Genomic DNA, 17,457 nt, shown 5'->3' with positions numbered 1-17,457 from the left:
TTCTTGGGGGGGGGGGTAAGGTCTACCCTCTCTGTTATTCCTTTGCCATATTCTAATTACCCCTTTAGAAGTATTTACAAATATGGAATGTTTTATAAATGTGTGTGTCATTTGTGCGTAGGAGCCACTTTAATCTTCTGTGTATCATTCCAATTTTAGTGTGATGCCAAAACAAGCACCTCTTTTGGGATTATTTCTTAAGTGTTTGCTCTGCACACCACACATTTGTGTACACACTCCTGTTTGCTCTGCATCCAGTGTGCTCCTGCCATTGGTTTTTGAACTGTTGTACACACAGCTTTAGCCACAGTCCATATCTATCCAGTCATTTCTTAAGAAATGTTATTTTGATATGTGTTTCTCCAAACCAGCTTTGATCTGTATTGAGAAAAAGAACAAGCTAGCAGAGTTTTAATATGGCAATGTGTACACAGCCATCATCTCAGTACTAAGGTATGCCAGTGTTATTAATAACCTATTTACATAAAGTTTGCTGAAGCAAGGAATAGTGGTCAACATAATGCCTGATCCACCAGGCATTTAAACATTGATACAACCAGGGTCTCTATTAACAACCTCCTATTTTTTCTTGGTTGGGACGCGGGTGGCGCTGTGGGTTAAACCACAGAGCCTAGGACTTGCCGATCAGAAGGTCGGCAGTTCGAATCTCCACGAGGGGGTGAGCTCCCGTTGCTCGGTCCCAGCTCCTGCCAACCTAGCAGTTCGAAAGCACGTCAAAGTGCAAGTAGATAAATAGGTACCGCTCCGGCGGGAAGGTAAACGGCGTTTCCGTGCGCTGCTCTGGTTCGCCAGAAGCGGCTTAGTCATGCTGGCCACATGACCCGGAAGCTGCACGCTGGCTTCCTAGGCCAATAAAGCGATATGAGCGTCGCAACCCCAGAGTCGGTCACGACTGGACCTAATGGTCAGGGGTCCCTTTACCTTTATATTTTTTCTTGCCTGGGACTTCAAAAACAAGGAGAACATGTGACTGGATCACATATTGTGTAAGCCTGGCCTAAAGCCACCCAGTATATTCATGGCAGATCTATATTTGAAATGGGAATTCCCAGATCAAAGCTCTTGATCTTAATCACCATAATCTCTCTCATATTTGTCCTCAAAGTTATAATAGTGTGAATACTGTTGTCTCTGTACGACCGGGTCTAAGAGCATCACTCTTATTTGCTGGACTAAACTTGTACTATGCTGTTAAAAGTGATATTTCAAATGTACTTGAAGCTGTAGTCAGAACTTAAAAGTATTGTGAGCCTTTTAACTTTATAAATTCTAATTGTTACTGATGCAAAATAGCTTTGATTTATGGCCACCAATCTAAGCAATACATGTTATTATCCATCATTTCATGTATGTAGTAATTTTGGCATACATACTTTGACACAATTTTGTTGATATATCTAGAAATGTTTATCTCATTGTTTATAGTTGATTTTAAATTTTATGTAATTGTTTCATGTCATAAGCTCTAATGTAAACAAAGCTAAATCTCAGTGCAACCATGTTAGATTTTTATTAATTTTCATTTAAAAACTATGTTTAAAAAAATAGAGTGCCATGGGTCATGCCAATAGAGCGTATAATTCTTAGAGGAAACAAATCAGGGAGTGTAGTGTAGAATTTTCACTGGATGGTAGAAATAGGGTTAGAAATAGAATTTGGTTTGGGACAGTAAGCAAAGTGATGTTAGGTTGGTCAATGAAACCATTCCTAGAATCATAGATTCTAGAGGGAGTTCTACACTCTCACTACAGTATAGAACCCCAACTTAAGGCCTGCCAAGGGATGTGACCTTACTCTCCTCATTTAGGCTCTGTTACATTTTCCTGCACTTATTATTATATAGCCCTATAGTGTACATAGTGCTTTACAAATACAACAATCGTCATTTTCATGAGCTGGGAACAGAAGGTAGATATTGGCAGCCTTTGCCAAACTGGTGTCCTCCAAATCTTTTGGACCATAACTCCCATCAGCCCCAGCTCAGCACCCATACTATGTTAACTATAAATTAACTTTGCCCTAATAGATCAGCCCTCTAGCCCACATTACATTAAAATAAGACTTCAGTTACTCATATATAACAGGTACCCCAGTTTACTTTTGTGAATTAATCACCTGAACTACCATGCAACCAAGAGGTAAAAACAATGTGTATGCAAAACCTTCTGAAGCCCTTTTTACCAGGCATCAAACAGCTACTTATTTAATTCTAATTTTCTGATTTGTTTTTTTTAAAACAAGAACCATAAACACGCTGGTCATTTTGGAACAATAGCTAAAAATCACAGAGCCATTACTGTCCATTAAAATCCTGTTTACAGTTCAATGGAGGTTCATATGGATTGCCCATCCTTCATAGAGGGAAGGAAGGGGTGGGTGGGAAGAGATTTATAATCTTCTAAGTGTCTCTAAACCCTTTCCAGTCTTTGACAGCCTTAAGGCTGGGTGCACAAATTGTGGGAAAGGGAGGAGGGAAATCATATTTAATTGTGGGAATGGGGATTAAATAAGTAGCTGTTGGATGCCCTGATTTCTATTTGATCAATAAATCATCAAGTGTCTTAAGTGCTGTATTCACTATTAAATTAAATGAAAAATACTTTAACCTGCCTCCCTTGTGTCAGCAGATAAAGCTAATAATATTTTTCGGTTATATTTCAATTTAGGTATTTAAGTGCATCAAACACCATGGGACATTTTTTTTCCTTGGAATAAATAGAAAATGGCCTTCAAGTTTAAATGTGGAAAAAATATTTTCTAGTGAAGAGAGCTGTTTAAATAGAGTATGTACATGGGTTAATATATTTAAATGGTACATTAACAGGCAGGCAACCCAACGTGTTTACACTTAAAAGGAAATTTCAGAGGGAGGTGATGCTGCTGAGCTTTGTATGGCACAAGCAGCGCTTTTCAGTTAGGAGTCTCAGCGCTCAGAGCTACACTTTAAGTAACCTTTTCTCTAAATGTTTACCCTTTCCTTTTGTTTTCACCTCTAAATTAAGTTTACTTTTAACTCTTTCTTCTCAAGCGTTCCATTCCTCCAGGCTTCTCTTATCCTGACAGACCAAGGGCGAGTAAATCTATCTAAGTGTCATCTCTCAGGGGCTTACACTACAAATACTATTCTCTCTTTCTCCCCCCGCCTTTTTCAGATGATCAATATCCCTGCCCCCAGCACGAGGAAAAAACTCGCGCGCGTATCTTCTAACGTGTATACGCATTAGCACTTAGGGACGCACATCTGGGTCATGTGGTCACTTTATCTATTTTTCATAGGACTTTTCCTACATTGCAGGAGGGTGTGTACTTGCGTGTGGAAAAAAAATTAGATGAGGCTCTTGATTCTTAGGGGGATCCGGTCAAACTCACCGGCATTTTTATAAGCGTATACTCGGCGGGAGCCAAAACAGAAATAAACATAAAAATGAGTTTCAACATGTTTTGGGGCCTCACAGATCCCAGCGAGGAAAGCGAGAGCCGAATCGTTTTAGAGTGATGTCAACTTTCCCCTAATTTTAATGCCGATCTGCTTTTATATGTAAGAGATCTCGCTCGCCTTCTTTCCCCTCTAGCGGTAATAACCTGACGCTGCCCTAAAATCGCGATCGAATGATATCGGTGAGGTTTAATTGCCAACTTAGCATCTCCGTCACACCTCCCAGCCCATTAGACGCTGCAGCCTCACCTGGTTCTACGGGCGAGCTCAGCGGCCTCGACGGCCAGAGCCTGATTATACAGCCAAGCTGCTAATTTAGCGAACCGCCCTTTCGAGGGAGGCCTTGATGGACGCCACACGCCGGAATCAGGCGCGCGCTCCGAGGAGGGGCCGGCGTGGCGCCGCTGCTCCCCGCCCGCCCCGCCAGCCGCCGCCTCCCCGCAGAATGAGAAGCGGGGAATTAGCCGAGGTGTGGGCAGGCAGGGAGCCGAGCAATTAGCGCCGAGCGGCCGCCGGGGGGACAGCAGGAGAGGCGCCCGGGCCGCACTCTGCTGCAAAGGGTAAGGCGGCGGCCGGCCAGGCTCTGCGCCAGAACGGCAGCCGCGGCGCCTGGCCTCCCGGACCCTCTGCCCTCTGTCGGGAGGGCGGCGTAAAGTTGCGGCCAAGCAAGACTAGCAGCAAGCCGGCGGGCGACGCGTTTCCCACCCCGGCAAGACTCTAAAATAGCAGGCGCGGGGAAACCCTGAGAGGCAGAGGGCTTTAACCCTTTGCTCCCAGGGCGCTGGAAGAAAAGGCTTTCCTCTGGAAGAGTGGGAGCTTCCCCTGCCCCCCAGCAAATATCTGGCGCAGGATGGCGAGACGGAAAGGTTAAAGCCCCACCCTCCCTTTCAAGAGTTCGGACCCGGGTGAGGAGGATCCCTGCGACTTTCTCCTTTAACCTTTAAGAAGCCGTCAGCAGACATGGCAGCTACTAGTTTGTCATAGAATCATAGCATTGTAGAATTGGAAGGGACCCAGAGGGTCATCTAGTCCAACCCTCTGCAATGATGGAATCTCTTCCCCCCCCCCGCCCCTTGACCCATACCACCCAGAGTAGAGTATAGAAAGAGATATCCTAATCCGAGACACATTGGCAGTTCTTTGGGGCAGATTAATGTATATGATGTCTATAATCTATAAACTGCACACTCACACCCCCCCCCCACATGACGTGTGACTGTGATGATATGTGTGGGAATGTTTGTTATATTCTGATAAATATTGAATGTGCAAAGACTCCTCAGATGGTCATCCATGTATTATGGTATTCCTAATATGCAATGTACAAGTGTGTGTTCTGAATCTGTACAGAAGCTTATAGTACGCACATGCAGTACATGAATATACAGTGCTTAATTCAGGCATTTTTGCATTCCAGGCCACTTTATGTCTCTCATGAAGCAGACTATAGACCACAAGAGCTCAGGCCCCAATCAATCTTCCAAGTGTCACAAGAATCTTGCTAGCTTTTGCTGCAACAAGCCAATGTGGCTAACCTTCGGCAGTATGTGTGATGGGTGCCTATTATCATGCAATAACTACTATATATGCAAAATTTGATGTGTGTACAACAGAGAAATGCATACTTCATGCATGCATGATACTGGCATACATTCTATGCATGGGTGTATATATAAACACATATATTACATGTGGTCAATATGCATTATGTACTATGTATAAAATAGAGAGCACACTATATATTTATTTATTGATCCTGCCCATGAACTCAGAACAGGACTTCTTACCCCACCAGCATTGGGAAGTCCAAGATCAATAGGGAAGATGGTGATTTGCCCAATGCAATATGCACATTTGAGGGCTGTAAAGGATTTGTATCCTGGATTTGAATCCACATTCCATCCACTAAGGCTACTCTGGCATTGTGTATGTGCATTTATATGAGCCATTAATATAACAGATGTTCATATTACATACATATATAACAGTCTGCATAATTCCATTTTGGTGTGTCCATGTGTGTAGCATCAGCATCTGTATCACGCAAATAACCCCAGCCTGTGCATGTAATGCGTTTAGTCGAACAGATGTTGATATGCAACTTGCCCGCTTATTCCAGGTGGGTAATCAAGGAGCCCTCTCCAATGTACCAGCAAACCCTTTATGCAAGTGACTCTCCTTGTATGTCTGTTGCAGATAAAGATACATTAATGGGCCAGGCACCCATTATTATTGTATAGGCAGGCACAAATAGAGGGGAATGTGCACACATGACCATAGAGCATTGGTAATGATGTACACCAGCGATCTAAGATATACTTCATATCCATTTCAGTTTGTAGATAATTTTGCTACGTTACCCTCCCGTTTGTGTGTGTGTTCGTTCTCCGGGTGCCTCTCTCTTCCTTCCGGACTGTAATCACAAGGGTAAATATTGGTAGGGATGCAATATATGTTTATGGCCCAAATGTGTGTGTAAACGCTTGAATCTAGGACTAACCTATATTTATTTGGTGCTCCGGGCAGCCAGTGGAAGCTGGAGGTGCGCATCTTTGCAACACAAAAGACCATGGAGCAAGCGGATGTCTCCCCGCCCCCCCCCGCCCCCTCCCCCTCGCTGGGCACAATGGCGAAGGAATCGCAGGACCCGCGCAAATGCGCTTCGCCAAGCGCTTTCCCCGGGAGTTGCTTTGGGCATTTCTTGGAGCCTTTGGCAGCAGACCACTTTTTGGGGGGGAGAGTGGGGGGGGGTTATAGATTTCTCCCGAGCACCCGCCCTCCTTCTCCTCGCCGTCCTATATTTCTATATTCATCTGATGGGCGATGGTGGCGTTATTAATTGTAGCCGCGCCTTTGCTTGCTCTTTGCGAGAGCAGCGCTCTAAATTGGCTCTAATAAATATTAGCCGCTAGATTAGGCGAGGTGAAGCTGGCGCGGCGCTCCATTTTCGACCTGTAGCCTCTGCAAAGCCGCCAGTTCTGCGCCAGATTAGCCCCATCCATCCAGTGTCAATGGTTGTCTTGTTGAGAAAATCAGTGAGTAAACACGGCTGACAGAGAGGGGGCTCAGCTGATTACTCATACAAATAGACTGCAAACTCCTCCAGGAGAAGCTGTTTCCAGAGATGGGTTTCTCGCATTGACAGCGCGCCTTCTCCCAGGATCGTGTGTCCTGCTGTTCCCACTTTGTCCTCCATCAATCACACAATTGTGTCCGGGATGTTTTATAGAGTCACTTAATATCCCTGCCTTCATCTCTATTCACTTAGAGAATGATCTGCCATAAGGGGGAAAGGCTTTTCTTCTCTCTCTCTCTCTCTCTTGCTTTCTTCCCCCCACAGACAAACCCGGGCCACAATAGCTCTGGTGGGGGAAACGCAGCCAATCGGGGGAAGCCGGGAAAATCTTGCCCGGCTTTCTGATGCAAATATATCAAACCATCCATGAGATATTTCAATTCCAGCCAACCCTGTGGTTTACATGTCGCCCGCTATTCCTTTATTGTCTGGTGTTATTACATTACCTCCAGCTTCTCATAATCACCTGGGGTAAGAAAAACAAAATGGGGGGGGGGGGAGGAGGAGAAAAGGTTACTGGTTGAGAAGGGAAATGCTAAAGCTACATTGCACCTTCACACACACACAAATAACATGAAATATACAGAGAGAATCTGATCTGTTATTACCATCCATTAGCATCCCAGTTTGGGTTTTAAGTTGATTAACTGACTCGAATTTAACTGGTTAATGGTTCAATTAGTCGCTTGATTTAAGAATCTCAATAGTGGTGGCAAGTGGAAGGTATAAAAAGAAGCGAAGAGTTTCTCTCGCCTAAATGAGGCGAGAAAATAATGCATGGCTTGGGAGGAATCACCTTCAGCGCATTCCTCGAAACCAGAGGTGAAGTCAGCCTGACAACGGTGCCACCAACATCGTACTCATCCGATTAAAAGTCGCCTTTGAAGATTGCTTCCTTAGGCACGCTTAGCTGAAAGAAGGCTTCCTTGAAATCAATTGCACTGGCTTGAAAGTTTGGTGTTGGGTGTGTGCTGTTTTTTCCTTTTTGTTAATTTGTGGCTGTCAATGGATTCATTACTCCCAGTCACTTAGTAAAAAGAACCCCAACACACAATTCCAAAGTAAGTTCCGATTAGGTGCATCGGGCTTGTTTACAAGTAAATCTATTAAGAATCAGGTCTTTAAAGTTACATAACAGTAACTGGCATAATTTATGGAATGGGCTTGGGTAACTCCAGTTACAGCGGTCTCATTAGTCTTTTAAACATTTGACAGCAGCCCAAGACCAAAAGACCTGGCTTAACTGGATTAGGGGACGCAATAAGTGAAGTTCAACATAAAAATATAAAAAGTTTCAGATAGACTGTACTGTAAAATTGCGACGGGTCCCATAATCCAGTTAAAACAATGCACTTAGTATAATGCACTTAGTATAATGATAGTATAGTAATAATGATTGTAGGTCCCAGCTTCACTGGGTAGAGAATCTCTTTCCATGAGTGCTCATTTTCTTCGCAACTGCTTTGTCCCTGGCCTGTTCTTACTGCCATATCCAAATAAGCATCACCATCACGTTTCCCTTGTAACTAGAATGGCCAGCCGGTCTAAGACGGCCTTGAATGCTGGAGAATGTTAAAGACAAGCGAAGGAGTTACAAGGTATTACTGTTGAAGTACCTCATCTGCAAATTAGATTGCTACACAATTAATCAGAAAGTTAATTAATGAGCAAGTTACTAATTAGGACAATTTAAAACTGATGTTTATAGAGTCTTACTTTAAAAAAAAAATAAAAATACCAGCCAGCTAATTGGCCCATACCTTGGTTTCATAACTCATCACCAAGGTTATAATGCTACAGATGTTTTGTTTATTATGTAACACAAGGCAATTATGTCAGTATTATATTGGGCGCATCGTGAATCAATCTTGGAAATTTTGTTATCACTTTAAAGGCTGGTATTTCTTAAAATAATAGAGAGAGGAGTATAACTGGGGAGGAGGTGGTTATTTTTCGTCACTCTCTCCAGAGACCCGACAAAGCCTGAATCTTTACCTGCTACAGCTTCCTGCAATACACACAAGCAGCTAGAGAGAGAGTTAAGTCACGTTTCGCTGAGGTAAATAGCCAAATTACTACTGATATTGTAATAAGGGCTCTTGGATTTCCTCAAGTAAGTGAGCACTGAGCAGTAGGGCAGACTAGATGTCCTTTAAGTTTCCTCCAAACGCTAATTCAACCATGATATGATTGTAAGTCTCTGTGACATACTCCCAGGTATTCTGCCTACTCCCTTGGCGATTCTGGAGAATCAGGGTTTTGTTAATGGTGATATATAAATTATTTTACATTCAATCTTATTAGCTCATGGTGTTTTGTAAAAAAAAAAAAAGTTCTCTCCATATTTGCGATAAAATATCAAAAACAAACAAACAAACCCGAGAACAAGAAAGATAATTTAAAAAGCAAACAAACCACTAACATATCTACCCCTTTAAATGGGTGGTGGAACATAACTAGCTAAAATAAACGTATCGATGTGTAAGGACTGGGTAACATTCAATACCTGTGAAATAATGTCGATATAACTCCTTAAAACTAGGGATGAGAGGAATTAAGACTTATGAAATGCATAAAACTATGGTGGTAGCAGACCCAGTAGTGAGTTTATTTTCCAAATATCCTGAATTGGGGGGGAGGGACCTTTACCTGAATACCTGTAAAATTCGTGAAGACTTTAAACTTTAAATATGAGGATAAACTCCACAAAGCCTGTGTGTGTGTTTGAGCATCCACGTCAGACTTCAGTAGAAAATGACCTTTATTGTTTTTAGTGGAAGGAGCGCATGAGCGCAGGCGCTGCCGCCGACTTGCCTTTGCGTTTGCTCTGTGGCGAGGCGAAGACATGACAGCAAGCCCCCATTGTCTGTTAGGTCCCCAAATACTGATTAATTCTGTGCGCTGTAATGGCTAAGGTGTGTGTATCCTCAAACTGTACGGAGCGCTTGTCTAACCCTCATCTCCTTGCACCAAGCCTTCCTTCCCCCATCCTCTTAAATACAGAAGCCAATAATTCCTACGAACTCAGCAATATACAACCCCAGTACATTTACTCCACAGTCCTTCCCGTAAAGGCAATGAAACAGCGACGAACTAAAATCTACCACGCCAGAATCAGGTCGATCTTCCACTCCAAACAAAAAATAATAATCAATGAACCCCCTTGAAGTTTTGGGGAGAGCTGTTTTTGTTCCCTCCCCTGAATGCAAATATTTTCAAATTTGCTGAGCTAAACCAAGATTCTCATAAGCAAGTAGGGTTAAAGTCCCTTTCGCACTCTTTCGGCATTCACAGTTCCGCCTCGCTTTCTCTAAACAAGGCCAAATTCATGCATGTGTTCTCCAAGAATTTTGTTAATAATTCTGACTGGGGCATAACACGTTCGCACGTGTTTGTGCGTGTGTGTGTATGGAGGAGGTTATACCCGAATTAGCTCTACTACTGCGGGTGGGTAGGGGAAAGGCGAGAACTAAGCCGAATTATTTAGGGGCCGTTTCTGGACAGTGTATATCAAGCTGCCTACTTTAGAAATCGGCATTATAAGTAGTTCCGGGTCACCATTCGCCTAGTGTAGTTCAAGTTGCTGCTCCTTAGCAGTTGTTTGGAGCGCCATAACGCACCCAAACAACTCCTGGCAATCTCATCTTCAACCATGAGGAGTACATATAGGTAATTTTTAATGAAGAGGTTCCTGTACCACGTTATTAGCAATAAATCTACACTATTCTTTGTTGGTTAAAATCATTATCATCATCATCGCTATCATTACTGAACTCATTATTCTTGTGTTACTATCAGAGTAGATTTATGATAATACCCACCATCACGCCTGAGCTAAAGAAGGTGTAAAGGTTTGATTAATAGCTGCTTTCACGTTTTAATACTCGACATTTTCTCACTTTTTTGTAATAAATAAGGACTGTAATAATTACAGGAGGTAATTGCTGCTCTGATCAGACACATATGTGTTTCTCTTAAAATCTCCAGCGGACACAAGATCGGATCAATGCGAAGCAGAGCCTAAGAAAATAATGAGGTATTGTCCAGCAACACGGATAACTGAAAAAGTAAACCTCTGAAAAAATAAAGAAAGAAAGAAAGGCGAATTTCTTCATAGAACGATCCGACGTTTTCTGGGTGCGCCTACCAAGCTGGACGGGCCACGTTTTCCGCTCCAAACCCCACAAAAGCCCCACAACTGGATGCGAGCGTGTCAGCTTGCCAGACAATTAGAGCTGGATTGCAGAATGGTTCAGGGACGAAGATATTATTGGACTGTCTTCGTCACTTTGTCTTTGCACACATACATGCTGCACGCAGAAACGGGTCTAGATACTCTGGATAACCCGTCATCCATCCTCGCTGGCGGTGAATTACCGAGAGGGAGAGAGAGGGAGAGGGAGGGGAGCGAGCGAGTCTCTGGCGAAGAGCAGCACAACACTCTATCTGTCCCTTAAAGGTTACACGGCGCACTGCTTCGCTTTGTCTTCCTCGTGCCCTTTCCTGGCAAAAATGGAGACATCACATCCTTGCCCAGCCCCGGCTCAGTATTTATGAAGGTTTTCTGACAAATAGGCAGGCTGGCCACGCATGGGTGGCTGCCTTCATTCCGCACTTGGCTTGTTTACATAGGACCAGCACCATTTCCACGGATTAAACAAATCACAGCGAGAAGAAGACATTTATAATCCGCCAACGAGGCCACAGGCAGTTAAAAATGGTGCGTGTGTGGATGTGAGAATGGCGGTGAGGAAGAAAAATAACGTCTCTGGCCAGGGAGCTGACCTTCTCCTGAGAGGGCAACTCAGGGGTATACAGAGATAAATGCAAGTTATATATAATAGTACAAGCACACACATTGTATACATATATACAGAGTGCCATATATTGCATTATTGTATTATGAGCCTTACACATTTTTTTTCCTATTTAAGGAATTTTCTGCAAAATGGGCCAATAATAATAAACTCCTCTCTGACCATTGACTAAGGAAGAGCATATATTATGTATATCATGTACATAATATATGTATTGCATATAATTATATATAGTTATGCCAGTACTGAATAGATCACATTGGCACTAACAAACTGGCCATAATTCAGAGCACAGTGTTATGCACTGAAATTCCATTAATATCAGTGGGTTTAAGAAAGTGTGGCTCACTACTGAATAGTGGCCGCTGTGAAGAATATACATTGCTAATATATACAATTATTGGACATATAATTCCATATATACCCATACGTTACAGTATATGTGGAAGTCTGTTTTGATATAACTGGCTGGGTGAGCAATTCACATGTGTTTGTGCAAAGGTTATCACACTCTTAACTAATATATAAGATTACATCTTTATATACATATAAATATTCTCTGGATGAATCCATGAATGTAAACAGGTTATCCTCAAAATGTAAACAGGTTATCCTCTGTTTAAAATGGGAATTTTGACTGGCTACAAGGCCTGCATCCCGCAAGACTAGATTGTCTGGAAGTGCGTTAATCCAGATTGGATGCCAAAAATATTCTGATCGATTGGATGGCCTTAAAACAACATGGGAACACAACCAATGGCGTTCGGCTGCATTCCCTTAACGAGAGACTCGCCGAAGGTTGAGCCTGACACACATCACAAAACCTTTTCTGATCGATATCATATCACCCCGTTAGAAGGGGGTGGTTTTGGTTTTTGTTTAAATGTAGGGCTTGCTTGCCACGATATTTCCCCCCCTAAAAGCCTGTGTCTAGAACTGTAACTTTAGGGATAAGGCGAAGAAGAAATGGGAAACAATGGCAGGTAAAGACGCTCATGGGCATCCAAAGACCCTGATCTTTAAGGCTGGAATTCAGCTCCCGTGGGAATCTCCCTCCCCAAAAGTGCGTTAAGTTTGAAGCCTTCACCCTAAGATCGGATTGGCGAGAAACAGTCACGTGGACAGGGTGGGCTAAGGGTGGCGATGGAATTCGAATCGAGCGGGCAGTTGAGGGGAAGCGCCTTTTAGGTTCCCGGGGCCAGGCGGGGGGAAAGGGCGCTTAGGGTGTCAGCACAATTCCGTTCACACAAGTCACGCTTCTTGTTCTCGCCATTCACCCGGAAGTGTAAATGAAATAAATCCCGAGGTGGTTTTTTTTATTCCCCGCCACCTCCTCCCCGTCAGGAAAGTCGAGCATGTTTGTATTATGATTTCTCGCTGCCTCTCTCTCTGGGCTAAGAATGATAGCGCTGAGGAAGGAACCATGACTGGAAATGTTGCCCTTCCTCTTCTGTCAGCTATCAGGGCAGCTCGCGGCTGCTGCTGCTCCTGCTTGCTTTCCCTCCTCCTCCTTCCCACTGCAGCTGGTGGGGTGGTTGTTTTGTTTTTTTAAGATATATTTTTTTTATGACAGATGTCAGCCACCTCAGGCAGCGGGAGCGAGAGGAGGAAGGAAATTCCCCACAAAATAGCAATGGTTTCGAAAAAAAAGGATCACAACAAAAATATTGAATAAATTCCCTTTTAATTTATTTGATCATTCCACATTACGGAGCTATGAATTGCTCAAATTTGATAACAAGTACTCAATTCAACTCATTATGTAAGTTAAATTAGACTTCGATAAAATTTCAGTGGCGCGCAGTGGTTCCTAAAATGAAATGTAATTTGTGCAAGAATTTGTTGTATCTGTCACAAATATTTCCAATTAGCGGCCGTAATTATTTGATAGTTTCTGCAATTATGGCTTAAACGGGTGAATTTGGGACTGTGGAGGACCCTAATTGGCCTAAATTTGATATTTTGCATATTTGCATAATGAGGAAATTGGTAGAAAATTGTGTTCATTCATTTGTGAAAAATCCTATGAATTTTATGAATTTGAAAGCTCTGTTTGTGCAGACTGTGACTTTGCTTGCTGATCCCTGAGGAGCTCGCGCTGAATGCCTGAGCGGGCAGCGCGCCAACTTCTCCACAAGGAGGAGAGAGAGAGAGAGAGATGAAAAAAAAAAAAGAGAAAGAGAATGAGAGAAAGGGTGGGTGGGGGAGGGGAACAGGAAGAGCCGCGGCCGCGCGCGCCAAACAACGGGAAATTCTGCGCATGCGCAAGCGCTTCAGCCTCTTCTAGGCGTGATTGCAAAGCGCTGGAGGCGTAAGGCCCGCGCGCTTTGTGCTGAGGGGGAGCGGCGATAGCTGAGAGCTGCTGCTTTTTCAGTATCCTGCGGTTCGTTTTCTGACACATATGCCTACGCAGGTGCGCGTGAGAAAAGAGCCCGGTCCTCCTCTCGGGAGACGCTGAGAGGCTGAGCAGGCTCGTGCACGCGTGATTTTCTTAAGCGAAATGGCCAAATGCCTCTCTCCTTTTAGCGGGCGCGTTTGTGTGATCTATGGCTCTGTCAGTTTGAAACAGTTAAAAGAGAAGCCAAAGCCTGGGCTTTTAAGATGCCGGCCCAGCAACCCCATTCATCATTGCGTCGCGGCGTTTTTTAACGTCCCCGCGCTCGGCTGGGGTTAACGTCTTAACAACTCCTTTGACGCAAGGCAGAGTCTGGATCCAGCCCAAGGGGTGGGTGCTCAGCAGAAGAGACCCTGTGGGAAAGAAGAATCGGGAAGCCCGCGTGAGAAAGAGGGGGGTTCCCCCCCAGAAAAAACAGCATAAGAAAATAAATATTCTCTACGTAGGTTAGGAGGGAGAAAAGTGAGTTTATTATAATTGGGTTTATAATTATTGCCTTAGGCCAAGGTTCAAATCCCAAGTTTAGAGGTGCTTGAAGGAGATTGAGTTATACATCACCTTGGGATTCACTTTATACACACACACACAAACTATATAAATAATGATTTGCCCTGGTTTTAGTTATTTCCACATATTTTATTCTTTTTATTTCCATACTTCTTAAAAGGTACCTCATTCCTAAATAAGGAAATGGAAGGCTAATGTTAATACAGCCAATTGCAGGTAGGGGTTTGTGCAGCCCAGTTAAAGGTTTCCACTCATCAGTTGAAGAAGTGGTTTAGGAAACTGGTTTTCTAGATGAAACTGAGTAAAATGAAGGAAGGGTCAGGAGGTCAGGTTTAAACCTATGAAGGAATGTAATGAGCTCACAACTGTGTTTCTTGATCTAACGGGGCAGGTTGTCGCCAGGTGTGAGTTTAATAATGGCCTTAGATAAGCCACTCCTTAGCATTTGAACAGTGACTTCTTGAGACAAGAATTGGAAGTATGTTGCAAGCCTTTGTGTGCTGTATGTGTATATGTGTTAGATTGGAGTTCACATACTTTTTACTCCTGTTGGATGAACTATCAAGGGCAGGGCAGAGTGAGGCTACCCTGTGCCTTCTGAGCTAGCCTGCTGCACTCAGGTAAGATGGAGGATGCTGTCCCATTGTCATTGTTGAAGTGATACTAAACTGCCAGTCTCGGTGGCTTTTGTACATGAAATACAGAAAGGCACTATCTGCTTCAGGTAGCCCAATGTTTTGGGCTGGCCCTTGTCAAGGGAAGCAGTGGTTCAGTTGGTATGGGGGGAAAAACAATGTACAATTCAGACCTGGGGTGGCCAACCTGGTGGCTCCCAGTTGTGAATCAGCCCTGGCCATCATAGCAAACAGTCAAGAATGAGGGGAATTCTAGTTTACATCTTCTGGATGCTGGAAATCCCTATTCTAGACTAGAGATTCTGTGTGGTGAGGGATGGTGAGTTGATGTAAAGAACAGATAAAAAGCATTGTGAGCAGCTAAAAGGAAAACCTCTCTGGACCTAAACACAGGATAGTTGTGTGTGTTCTTTGTGGGAAGGTGGACTTAAAAGTGCTATTAACCAAGAATGTGAAGGTTGGGGGTGGTGAGTTTTTCATATTATTCAGCACACATTCATATTTAAATAGCTTGTTAAACGTTTGGTTGCAGTTTTCAAGTACATGTAATATTTAACTTTTCAGGAAATACATACTCTTGAAACAGTTTAATTATTAGATTTAAACTCAAGTTGCAAATCACATACTGTACTCTGGAGTTGTTTTATTTGAATGAATGGACTTACTTTGGTGATAGAGACTTAAGGAGTATGAGCCCAGTTTTACCACTGATATTTTCTCTTACGATTTGTAGCTAGGCATTAAAAGAAAGCAAGTCTATATTTGTGTCACTTAAAAATATATATATTTTGAATTCTGAATCCACAAATCTCCCCCCTGTCCAGATGGAACAAAGAAGTCTTCAAAAGTTGCAAATCCTGACCTGGGAATATTATATAACATTCCGCTAGAGAGTTTTATATACTTCATTTTATGTCCCCTGGGTAACTTTACTGGGTTAGCACTTTCCCTATTGCCATGGAGCTGCATAATATGTGAAGATGTACTGCACTCTAAATGCTTAAGTGCTCTGTCTTACAGTGCTTTCCTGGTAAAGGTCAACATAAATTCATCTTCCATTGATGCAGCATTTGTTTTTGGCTTCTAAAGCACGCTGTGTTAGGGATGGAAAAGAATTTCCATTAAAATGTAAACAGTGAATGGACAGGTATATGGAGCTACTGCTGAGCATTTGGCAGTGTTCTCTTTTTTGTACATGTGATTGGGTGGTTTGGGGAGCTCTTAAGTTGAGATATGCTTCTAATAAGTGTTCTTTGGCCTCTTTTTCCATTACCAATATGGCTTGATCTCATACTACTTCCAGAAGATACTGTTGTGCACACCTGTGGCTTTAGAGCTGCAAATATGAAAAAGGTAGCAAGCACACCTGTTTCCAGCAGAAAATGAGTGCTTGGTGGAAAATCCTGATTCAAACACCAGGGATTGTTTGTGCCTGCATTCTTTTTGAAATAGACATGCATGTTTACCCTTCCCAAATTATTCCTTCATGCATTATAATACAAAACCATTGTAGAAAGTGTACAGCCAAAGGCTACACTATTAGGTGTACTAGGGGGAAAAAATCTCATTTGATTGCAGTGCAATCCTAAACATGTATAATAGGAAGTTAATTCTCCATTTAACTCTTTGAGACTTATGGAGCAAGCCTGTGTATGCCTACACAAAAGTATATACCCCACTGATACAGTAGGAGTTATTCCCAAGTGTGAGTGTGTAGGATTGTGGCCTTACTTCCAAACAAGCATATATAGGATCATACTGTAAGGACTGTTTAATAGTGCCAGAGATCATCACTTCTTTTTCATAAAGGTCAGCTTAGAGTGCCCCTAAGTTCTTGATTAGCCGGGTCACAGAGCCTGCAATGGCCAAGTTCAGGATGGTAACAAAACTAATGTTGCCTTAATTTATTTATTTAATATGCTTCTATCTTGCCTTTCTATTAATCAAATTTTTAGGACTGCTTCATGTATTAGTCGTAATGTGCACTTGCTACAGAACTGTGTTGAGTACTTGTTAAAATTGTAACATGAAGCTCAAATAGCCTTTTTGTTGTTGCTTGTGTATGTCATTCAGACTTGTTAGAGACTTTGGGCTCACTAGGGCTTTGTTGTTGTTTAGTCGTTTAGTCCTGTCCAACTCTTGCACATATACCTGCTGGTAACCAGGGCTTACCTCAGTGTATTTCTGCATTGTACATGAGATGGGGTGTGGTATGCTTGTGGAAAAGCTGTGTGTATTTCACTGTATTAGCAGGTATACAGCATAGCTTTGTAATGCATAACTCTTAACATTGTCACATAGTTGGGACAATACTGGCCAGGATCCAAACAACTGTGAAACTAGTTCCATGAACCCAAGGAGGCTTTAGATTTGTTTCTCTTGAACATTAGCCTCACACCATGCTGCACAGCAAATCTCTTTTGAAACTGTAGGGAGTTTAAGAGGGGAATAAAGGACTCCACTGTGCTGTCTGAGCTTAAGTAGTTCTTTAGATCTCAGCTTCTCAAACCATAGATGTAGGAGCCTATGGAGAGGGCAAGATAGCTCTATGGTAGTAAATGTATAAAACA

General features: G+C 42.9%; 2 long non-coding RNA genes across 10 annotated transcripts in view; one reads left to right on the top strand and one right to left on the bottom strand.

Moving 5' to 3' along the window:
- Positions 1–6,510: 6,510 nt before the first annotated feature.
- LOC308458506 overlaps positions 6,511–17,457 on the bottom strand; it is a 42,474-nt gene continuing 31,527 nt past the window's right edge. For both annotated transcript variants that reach the window (XR_013977495.1, XR_013977496.1), the window contains one exon: positions 6,511–6,999. This is a non-coding gene — a long non-coding RNA (uncharacterized lncRNA). The remainder of the gene's footprint in view (positions 7,000–17,457) is intronic.
- Positions 12,541–17,457, top strand: part of LOC308458350 — a 156,579-nt gene continuing 151,662 nt past the window's right edge. For 5 of the 8 annotated variants that reach the window (XR_013977250.1, XR_013977254.1, XR_013977255.1 and 2 more), the window contains exon 1: positions 13,606–14,207. This is a non-coding gene — a long non-coding RNA (uncharacterized lncRNA). Of the gene's footprint in view, positions 13,113–13,605; positions 14,208–17,457 lie in introns of those variants that run through there. The other 3 variants (XR_013977251.1, XR_013977252.1, XR_013977253.1) reach the window with 3 other exon arrangements.

Source organism: Podarcis pityusensis (genome assembly GCF_964106645.2).
Source record: "Podarcis pityusensis genome assembly, chromosome: 11".
Taxonomy (NCBI): Eukaryota; Metazoa; Chordata; class Lepidosauria; order Squamata; family Lacertidae; genus Podarcis; species Podarcis pityusensis.
The sequence above is the reverse complement of the archived record's forward strand: the minus strand, read 5'-3'. Positions and strand labels throughout refer to the sequence as shown.